Source organism: Gavialis gangeticus, unplaced genomic scaffold (assembly GCF_001723915.1).
Source record: "Gavialis gangeticus isolate Ggan-Ray unplaced genomic scaffold, GavGan_comp1, whole genome shotgun sequence".
NCBI lineage: Eukaryota > Metazoa > Chordata > Crocodylia > Gavialidae > Gavialis > Gavialis gangeticus.
In genome coordinates this window covers 17,610,682-17,617,089 of record NW_017729015.1, presented here as the reverse complement: position 1 = coordinate 17,617,089, position 6,408 = coordinate 17,610,682, and the positions used below count along the sequence as shown (strand labels likewise).

The 6,408-nt window shown below is 42.9% G+C and overlaps 1 protein-coding gene across 1 annotated transcript in view; it reads right to left on the bottom strand.

The window, feature by feature from the left end:
- The window catches only part of MAN1C1 (mannosidase alpha class 1C member 1), a 75,498-nt gene extending 69,803 nt beyond the window's left edge, over window positions 1-5,695 (bottom strand). The window contains exon 1 of the mRNA XM_019512446.1: window positions 5,671-5,695. The gene's annotated coding sequence lies outside the window, so the exon portion shown is untranslated. The remainder of the gene's footprint in view (window positions 1-5,670) is intronic.
- Window positions 5,696-6,408: the final 713 nt, after the last annotated feature.

The window sequence follows — 6,408 nt, the reverse complement described above, 5'->3', positions numbered from 1 at the left end:
CCACCCTCTGAGTGCGACCCCTCAGCCAATCTGCAATCCATCTGACTGTGTAGGCATCGATGCCACAGTCACCTAGTTTTTTTTAACTAGGATGGGGTGAGAGACGGTGTCAAAGGCCTTGCTGAAGTCCAGAAAGACTACATCCACCGCGACACCTGCATCCATGGCTTTTGTGACCTGATCGTAGAAGTCAATCAGGTTGGTCTGACATGATCTCCCCCTAATAAATCCATGCTGATTGCCCCTGAGCATCATTTCATCTTGGAGTGTCTCTAACTACAGTCACAAAATGCAATACAAGTCACTAATACTTCCTCAAACACTTTCTCTTTGCCAGAGCCAAATGGGTATGCCTGCATTGTTACCACATAGCTTCGATTCTCATCTCCTTTCATTTTTGTCTGCATGTCCTTGCATGACTCGTAAATCAGTAGAATGGGCATCACTGCACTTGCTGTATGTTTATGCAATGAATCAAATTATCAATACAAATTCTATTAAAAAATCCCACAATGTCAGGGCTTCATTGGTTCCCTGGTCTGGCACGGCTTTTATGGCTCAGGTCCAAAGCTATACATCACGGAAGCCTTTGGACAAGTGCAAATTGACTATTCCTGCTCTTCTGTCCTAGAATCTTTTAGTAGGTGTTGAGCATGTGCTTGTTTCTACTGACTTGAAATGGAGGTGAGGGCTCTTAGCACGTGAGAAGTCCGACTCCTGGTTCTGAATGGTAAGATGGCATGGAAGAAGACAGGCAACCACTGGAATTCTAGCAGAAGATTTTTATGGCCTTGTTCTGTAATCTAAGCAGCTTGAAAGGAAACCCTTCGGGCCTATGATGGAGAAACACAGCTCACAATAAAAAAAAACCCACAACGTTACCAAAATAATGTTGTGCTATGAAGGTAGACATGCACATTGCTTTGGCTGAAGCTTAATATATGCATCTAAAGCATCCAAGTCATTAAAAACCCTGGGTTAAATCTACTTGTAAAAAAAGTGAGAGAGGGAATCAGAGAGGGGGGGGGGAAACCCCCACAGCCGTACTAGCATTTGCTCTTGTTATGTTTAGCCCAGTTAGATTTCAAAATGCAGAGAATTGCCAAACAGCTATTTGATTAGTTTTATCCATCTAGGCTGGGATAATTAGTAAATGCCTAAGAGATGAAATTTAAACATGCCATCCAATCACTCCTCTTCAAGAGCTTCCTAGGAACATTATACAAAGCAATTATCTTTACAAGATAACCACTTTCAAGGCTCTTTTTGCCTTTTGTTTTTTGTTTTTATTCTTTCCCTTAACTCCCTTTAAAATATTTAAGCTGGCTATAAAAAGATCTAAAAATGTACAAGCTTAGGGTCTTCCAACAATGATACTGATTTCATTTTTAATACCTTTTTCATATGCTTCCTCCCTCAGGACTGGTGCATGGCTTCCTTCCCATTTTTTTGGTGAAGATCATCCACACCATCAGGTAGGACCTGCCTTTCACTTTCTCGAAGCCCCATAGGGCAACAGGAAAAGCGGAAGGGACTGGCATGTGCGCGCATGAGTGCGCGCGCGACGAGGAGTCACTTCAACTTCATGATAACGATTAGGGCCTCTAATCTCACTCCCAAGCAGGGATGTAATCAAAAGTAGATCCACCAGCGTCAATGCCTTGATGTCAGTTTATAATCCGAGGTGCTCACGTTATTGTTTGATATGATTTTACATGCACAGAAATACACACGCACACAGCCCTAGGGAATATTTTTTTTAAAGGATGGAGTATGAATACAATGATGGACTCAAAAAACCACTGCCAAGCTGAATGACTTCTAGGCCTTCTGATGGTGGAGAGAGTCCTCTGAAACACTTTTAGCAAACAGGAAAATGTTATGCAAGTGCTGCATCACTTGATTGAAAGGTTTCATTTAGACAAGTCCTAATATCCACAGGCTTTTACTTTACAAATTTTAAAAGACTGTAACTAGCAGAACAGACTTGGCTACGGCGCGCGAGTATGTTACCAGGCAACACGTGGAAGTGGACAGCAACACTGATAATCCATCCTGAAGTAATTACATTTTATAATTAAAGATTACTGTAAATCCAATAGATCCCAATAGGAACTGAAGCAATTTCCAGACACACTGGCAAACCTGTCTGTTTTAAAGCAGCCATGTTAGCTTCTAACCTTGCATAAAACGCTAAGGGAGAGGGAGAGTTTTTCATTTAACCAGCTTTCAGACACCTGACAGCCATAATAGGTTTCATTTCTCTAGACTATAGGCAGATCTTTTCCTCATTTAAATAACATTAAACACGTGCATTGCATTAATCTCTCTCAGCCCCAAAGTGGCGAGTACCTGAGGTCTGAACTTGGGGCAGGACTCCTGGGTTGAAATCATGGCCCTGTGGAAGCCAGTGGCAAAATCCCGTTCCCTGCTTTTCTGCTATCTCCAAGTCCTTCTTAGCTGCTCTGGGCCTCACTCTACCCATTAGGAAAATAGGGATACTATTACCCCAGGAAAGTGGTGAGGAATAAGAGATAAAAGTGCTCCTATCCAAGTGAATATGCATGGCACTAGTATATGTACAAGTGTAATTAAAGCTAAATGATTTAGTTCTCCGCACCTCTGGCAAGGCACAATCAGTCATCCCAAAGATTTCATAGAGATGGAAGCAACAGGCAGAGAAGGCGAAATGCCACATCCAGGCTATACACACTGTAATCCTGACCTGGCCACCAGCAACTCCAGACCCACTTCATTTGCAGCTGGACCCAGATGGAACGTGGTGCAGGGGCAGGAGCCCAGTATAACTGGGTCCAGATGCCTAACCAGGAACACACAGATTAAAGTGATGTCGTGTCAGGGGTGCGATACAGTCCTGCTCTAACAGTTCATCAACACATGTTAACTGCTGGAGCACAGCTGCAATGCAGATTTTAAGGTCGTGGCTTCAATCTTCCTACATATCACAGGTTACAGTACTTCACCCAGCAATTCCTGTCTCAAGCCCAATTCCTCACAACTGAACTGCAGCGCAGCTTTGTGAAGCCCACTCAGCATAACACAGTTGAGGTTTTTCTGAGTGGTTCCACCTGTGATGATCCATCTGATTCTTCCTTCAGCGCTGGGCATAGGCTGGTGTTTTCAGGCTCGGTTGTCGGCCCGAGTCTACAACCGTTTCCCTGTGCGTGAGCCCTTGGTAACAGCTTGTAGAGCTGAAATTGAAACTCTGCCAAATCTGCCACAGTGTAAATAGGCTGGCGGATACTTCAATTATTAGACATTAGGCAGATACTGTAAATAATTTGCTACATGTATCTTTATCTGCCAAGTTAATGTAATAAAGCAGTGTTCAAACAAGAGGTGGGCAGGGGAGTTTTCTACCTAGGACTTTTGTGAAAGAATTCATTTTCAAGGAATTAAGGCTGGTGGCTTTCTCTCCACCACTTATTGTTATTTTTGGCTTCCTTCTATTGAAGCAAGCCCCAAATGAGGCCAGGAGAAACCAACAAAAGGAACAGAAACTTTGAATGGATGAGTTTACAGTTTAATTTAACAAAGAAAATGAAAGCAGGGCGTACACCACGCTCTTGACTTGTGGTTAGCACAGGGCGTACACCACGCTCTTGACTTGTGGTTAGCACTTGGGGCAAACCAAGTCTACAACTGACACCACTGCAATGAGCTAGCGGGTGGGCCTGATTTCCCTGACCTCTGTTTTAGGCTGCAACAGAAATGCGTGACTGTTCTCCATGCCCTGTGCTGCTAACTGCTAGGAGAGATTTTCTTCTCATATCAGCAACTAGGGTGCATGCTTCTGTAGAGAAGGTTCTTGGAAGTGGTGGTGACACCAAGTTGATAAGATGTACAACATGGTAAACAGCCATGAAATCACAAGCCATTCCAGCCGTGCTACGTTCCCTGGCACACACAGCACCTTTCGTCCGAGATCCACAAAACACTTTGAAGCTCATCACTGCCTCCAGCAAGGCAGCCAAACATCCCCGTTTTCCAGATGAGTAGACAAGGGAGCACAAGAGTAATAACGCTTGTTGCCGATCTTAACAAGGGCCAACTGTAATGAATGAAGCCCCACCGCATTCAAGGCAAAGACATGCATTATTCTCATTTTACAAAGAGAGAACAGAAGCCCACAGCAACAAGGTCATGAGCAGAGTCACAGAGACAGACACAGGACCCAAGAGTCCGTCTGACATACAGTCCCCTGCTAGGAAAGCTGAATGCAAGAAAGAATGTCTCCAAACACAATTAAACTCGCTCCTAATTAAATTCCTAATGCAACTGGATTTAACCGTGCCAAAAAGAGGGGGGCAGGGTGGGGAGGGGAGTCTTTAAGTGGGGCTACATCAGGCATTATGTCCCAGCTGGGTCCATCTGCATCCAAAGTAGGAAATAGCTCAGCAAAGCAGTTAGTTTTGCAGTTAAAGTTTCTTAATGAAATGGTAGATTGCAAAAAAACCAACAGCCCTATTTTGGTGGGAATGAATTTGTGAATTGAATGCCAAGCAGAGAGTGCTTTAAATCACAAGGGAGGAAACTGATGGTAAGACTCCCTGATGTCTCACGGCTGAAGCTTTGGACAATTGTTCTAGGTCTCTCCTGGCACCAGAAAGAGGAAGGCAAAAAATGTGTTTCACACTTCTAGAACTGATCCAGCAGATGATGTTCCAGGGTACAACCACAACTGATCCAGCACAACAGCCACTAGAAATAAAAGCGGGGATGGCTCTGCTCGGCTGCTCTTGAGTTTATTCCCTCTTGCGACTGCTCAAGTACTTGAGGTCTCGAGGTTTATAAAAACAAAATAACAAACTTTCACAAGAGGCTGAGTGCATTCCCAATTTGCTTGGAGCGACACAGGCCTGGAAGAAGCAATCTTATTAAACTTGAAGACTGATTTCTTTTGCAGATTGGTCCTCCAGCAGTAATTTTGCCCACTGTAAGCACTGGGGTCAGTTTCTAGGATCAGAGCTAACTACAGAGTCGGTGATGCAGATAAAGTGAGAGATTTTGCTCTGCCAAATATGCTGAATACGAATGAGAGAGGGAAGCTAGAAAGACTTAAGGAGGAAAAGGAATGTAACAGTGTATGAATTCATGAGAAATTAATTTAAAAACCACCAGGGTAATTATTAGCTCTCCAGTTATTACTACTGAATGGATGAAAAAATAACTATTATTTCAGCAACTTCTATGTAATGAAGACATTAGCAAAGAACCTGGATTTCTGGTTTTCAGCACCTTGTCTTCTTTCACCCACTCACATGGGCAGCAAAAATTGGAACAGGAAGTGCTGGAGTCTTATGGATTTGGGTTCACTGCTCCCAGGTATTTAATATACAAAATAGAATTCCCAAATTAATAAACTAAGATGCATTTTCTCAAGTTTACAAAGTTTGTTATCTACAACTTAAGGCTCTCCAAGTGGTAGGTCACAGATAACACCAGTCCTCTCTCCTCCTCCCCACACTTCAGCGAGGATGCAAGAATAAGTAATTTTTAAGGTCTGACAAAAGCCATTGGGTCCAGGAAGTCAGGAAATCACCAAAGTAAGGAAAAACATTTGGAGAAGTTACTGTGTGCTCGCTTACACACAGACATGCAATGTAAAGTCATGCCAAACACCAACAAAAATGCCAACAAAACCCATACATTTACACTGTATTGGAAACATGGCTTTGAAGTATCTCAAACTGTGCTGGAATTCACCAGAGATTTCAGAAATCCTTGGATGAGCTGGTGTTTGAGGTGCAAAGGTCCTATCCACAAAAGAAATATTTCTCCTGACATCTGCAAAATGCTACAAATCATTAACTTTACATCCCAAACATTACATGGGGCTTCACTTCATAAACTTATTTTGCTGATGTACTTGCAAATTAGAAGATGTTTCCAAAACACTGCCACTCCATAAAACAACCCTTTTATAGTTGTTGCCAGGGGGCTGCACAAGCACAAGGTCTGAGACAGACACCAAAGGAGAGCACTAAACTTCAGAGGCTGCTTCATTATTTAGATTCTTTGAGTGTTTCCGATTATGTTGCTTCATAATGCCTCCTCTCTTCTGAGCTGCTAGTCTCTTTTATGCTGGCAAGCCTTGAATAAAGATGTACCTTCTTTATAATTGTGCTTCTCTGAAAATACAATCTTGAAAAAAAATTCTCACTCCTGGGTCTCATACCAGTAGAAGTCAGGCAGGAAATTCCCCTGGCTCTTAAGATTTTTGGCCCTGTGATGTACCTGTAGGCTGACTTAAGGGGATCTGACATTCCAGCCAGCTTCTTCCAAGCATGTTCAGCAAGCGATGTTCTTTAGCCTTCAATGACACACAAAGAATAAAACAAAAACTAAGACAGCAACACTCCACATGAATCACAGAGCGCGATTACT